The sequence below is a fragment of the Lissotriton vulgaris genome, chromosome 4_1, assembly GCF_964263255.1.
Source record: "Lissotriton vulgaris chromosome 4_1, aLisVul1.2, whole genome shotgun sequence".
NCBI classification, from domain to species: domain Eukaryota; kingdom Metazoa; phylum Chordata; class Amphibia; order Caudata; family Salamandridae; genus Lissotriton; species Lissotriton vulgaris.
In genome coordinates, this window is record NC_141691.1 from 134,955,092 (window position 1) to 134,959,271 (window position 4,180).

The window sequence follows — 4,180 nt, forward strand, 5'->3', positions numbered from 1 at the left end:
AAAAACTTAGAGGATACTTTGAGTGAAGACAGCCCCCCAAACACCGTGGATACATTAAAGAGGGTTACACCTCGGTGCAAAAAATCCAGACGGCTCCCACAGCCTGGCTCAGCACGACGGGAGAGTAACTGCTCGGAAATCAGTAACAATCTGCAGTGGGACTATTCTGGAGTCACAACGAGTCTAGCTAGTACAGGAGGGCACCAAGGGCAGGAACAGGAAACAACGCTGCCTGGTACTGAGCCAAATTTACCACCATCAAATACTCTTATTTATGCAATTCTCAAGTCTATACAGAGTGAAGCGCGATAGGAGCATAAAAGAGCACAGCTTGCAACAACAAAAAATACAAGGGGCTATTCGCAAAAACACTAAAGCTTGTGCAGAAGTTATTGCCAGGACAGCAGCCCTGGAGGAGCAAATTGTTGGTTTGGTAGCTGGCCTAGAAACTGTAGAATCAAAGACTTCAGCTAATGATGAAAGGTTTTCTGATATATTGAGGAAACTGGAAGATTCCGAAAATAGGCTCAGAAGGAACAATCTACGCCTACTAGGGATCGAAGAAAAAGCTGAAGGAGATGATATCAGAGGGTTTGTTTTGAAATGATTTAAGTCAGCTGGCCCATTGGTCGTGGGAAACAGAGATCCATAGAGTCCATCGCTTCCCTTTAATGCTGAAAAGAAATACAGGGACTGAAGCTAAACCCTGGGCTATTTTGATTTTTGTTGGCAACTTTTTGTTGAGACAAGCTATTTTTGAAAAAGCAAGACCTGATGCTAGGAAGTCCGCTGAGGGCCAAACCTTTTTTGTGCAGCCTGATTTTTGACACACAACAGTGGAGAGGAGGTGGTGGTTGCGACAGTTGATTACTCCATTTTTAAAAAAAGGATGTGAGGTCAAATCTGATGAATCCCGCCAGGCTAAAGGTCATCTATCAAGGGAAGATCCGGGTTTTCTCGTCTGAAATTCAAGCTGAAAGTTATTTTAAAAAACTAACTGATCGTTGAAGGGCATCAGCCCGGCTTGAGACTTATTTAGCTTGTCTTATCTTCATTTTTGGTTGTCAAAATTTGTATGCCTAGAACCCATAATTTCCTTAGTCTTTTCTTTTAGTACTTGAGGTCAATATACAGCCCAGGGTAAAAAAAAAAACAGATGCTTAGACTTTTGTTAAGGGTTAGCGGTTATATCGATTGTATGACTATATGGATTACTAGATTTATTAATGAGAATATAGGTAGTACGAATATACAAAATGTCTGGGACACACTTAAAGCTGGAATAAGGGGGGAGACTACACGTTATGGATGGGAGAGTCAGAGAGAGGAGAAACCAAAGCTGCAGGAGCTATATGGCGAGCTTGAAGGGGCTGAGATAACTCTTGCAAGGATTTTATCGGGTGGTCTGAACGGGGACTCGGCACAAACACAGATTTTCATCACAAAAGCAGCAATAATAGAAATTTCTCAGGCTACAGCTGCAGGTTCTCTGCTTCGGAGTATGCCGCTCTAACCAGTGAGCCACACTGTTCCATATGAAGGTGTGCCTAGCTCAGATACTTAGGCGAGTCCATAGTAGGGGTGGGCAAAGTTTTGACAATGCCCTCAAAGGCAGAGATAGTCAGGAAACTTTGCATCACTGAGATTTAAAAATATATAGTAAATTATACTCGACTCTGCCCAGGGGACAGTCAAAGCCCCCCTGCCTGCCGAAGAAGAGAATTTCCTGGCTCAGACTTTCCTGTGGGCGGGTCAGTCAATGTCAGGAAAAATGAAAGAGATTTCCAGGCAGACACTGCAGCCCTTAAGCATAGGTAAGAGGGAAGTGGGTGGTGTCCAAGCAGGGGCAGGGGTAAGGGATGCAGATTGTGGCCAGAGGGGGAGTAGCTCAAGATGATGTTAGGGGGAAGAGCCGGGGGCGGAATCAGCGGGCATGGATGGTGCCGGGAACTGGACTTTTAGCTTTGTGCGGTACCCAGAACAGTGGCTATAGAAATGATGCCAAGTAGCAGCATGCCTCACTGCTCTGCATTGTGCTTCACGGAATAGGACTCATTTCTCACAGTGTTGATAGTAAATATCAAAGTCAGAATATCAATGGCACTATATATCGAGGACAAAATATTGGGAAAAAATAACACAGGTAAGTATGTCTAGATTTTCTATACCTAACTCCACATAACAGGTGTATTCGTAAAGCGCACGTTCACCCCAGCCACGGGGCATCTTGGTGCTGAAATAACAGATGTATATTGTTACCCAACTCAATGGTACTCATTTTATCGACCTCAGATGGATGTAAGGCTAAGAGGTTGAACACAGGCTCCTGCAGTGGATGCACTATTCCACCGAGCCACCAGACCCGGCATAAGTGTGCATACTCCGCAAATATATATTCAAGTTACACAGTTGTGGAATTAGTAAGTGTTATCTATAGTTCCCTACAGGCGCTCACCTTTCAATATTTTCCCTTCATATACTTGTACGTCGATATTCTTCATGCTCATATTCAGGAATACAATTGTTTCCCAATACGGAGAATGGCCTCTTCAGCTGCACCCGTATTTTTCAATTTAGTGAGCTTCCCACTCCACAAAGTTTATAAAGTCTGGGCAAAAAAAAGTGAACTTGTATGCTGCAAAATAACAACTTTGGATCCCCTAAAGCTTAGGCTTAAATAGAGGGCAAGCAGGAAAAGAAGGTTCATGCCAATGACAACAATACCCGTCACTGGGAATGTGTACAATGATTAAGATTTAAAACACAAAGTCGAAGCTCTAGTGTGCACCGTGATATTTGCCTAAGTACTCCAACAGCGAGAACTTTATGGATCAATTACCATCGCACACCCACCTATCTGAAAGGCTACATGCAAGTGCCGGCTGCTCTCAAGCCCATGTGGCATGGAACGTTCCCTTCTTCGCCAAACTTTGTCAATTGCAAAAGACTTTCTTTTTATTCACAGAAGTAACTTGCTTACCATCATTTATATCCTTACCAAATGGTATTTTGTTTAACACCTTGACTGCGCCGCGAATTCCGCTGCGATGCTGGACACTCCAATCGTGGGCGTGGCTCGGATGGCCCTGTGCCGTCGTGCTCACACGCCCACTGTGACTCATGACGGCTGGAGGCAGTCATGGGCACGGAAGGGGTTAAATACAATTTGTGCATTTAGTCCTCTAAATATTCCTGGAAAACTGTTTTCCTTGAGGAAATTTATGATCCTATAAACAAAATGATGTGACACACATACCAACCAGGCAGCGTCTGTCGGTCTCTCAGTTCCGGTCTCATGTACAGACAACGTCCAGATTAACTAGTTCTTGATGCCGGTTTGCAGAGAGGCACCAGGTAAATGGACTGCAGGGTGGCGTGCAGGAGATATCTTGGTGTAAGGTAGGTGAGGTATAGGACTGGTGTCCTCCTTCGGTCGTTCCCTGCCAGGGAGGCATGGCGCCTATCGACTCCAGAATCCAGAACAAATTTGTGAAGATGCCGTACATGCTCTCTCATTTGCACAATGGATGGCAAATGAATCTGGTCATCCTTTCGGAAAAAGATCGTGCTTTGGCCATACGCTTTGGCCATGACTGGGATCCAACATGCATGAAAGTGGATAGTGTTACGGAGAAGATCATGAATTCTGCTGTTATTTATCTGGTTGATATCAAAGAAGTGTCAATAAGATGTGTAAGTTGTATAATCCATGCACGCTTATGTGTTTGTTTCAATGACAAACACATTATGATTGATTTAGGAGCAAAAACCAATTACAAGATACACTGGACAACGGAGGATAAGCAAGAGACATTGTGGAAATGTATTTATAAAGGAGCATTTAAAGGTCACGTTCTGGTGGTATCTCCAAGAGCATCGATATTTAACTTTTGCGATAAACATCTAACCAATACTGGGCACTTGTAATCAAGGTCTTAGAATGTTTACAGTTTTAGAGAGTCCACATTTTCTTACAATGATCTAAGCCAAAGAATACTTACTTAAAATCACTTACCAATTTCAAAAGTATTTTTTTGTTTTATTTGCCTTATGAGTTGTTGAATAAGTTGAGGTATTTTTACCATGTGTAGGAAATACCTCCTACTCCAAGTTAGTTTTTAGCTTGTGATTGAGGCATGGAATGTGGAATTGGGATTTACCACAACCAATTCTGAGTGTT

At 43.2% G+C, this 4,180-nt stretch overlaps 1 pseudogene; it reads left to right on the top strand.

The window, feature by feature from the left end:
* The first annotated feature begins 3,495 nt into the window (after positions 1-3,495).
* LOC147718473 (thioredoxin-like protein 4A pseudogene) lies at positions 3,496-3,927 on the top strand (annotated as a pseudogene).
* Positions 3,928-4,180: the final 253 nt, after the last annotated feature.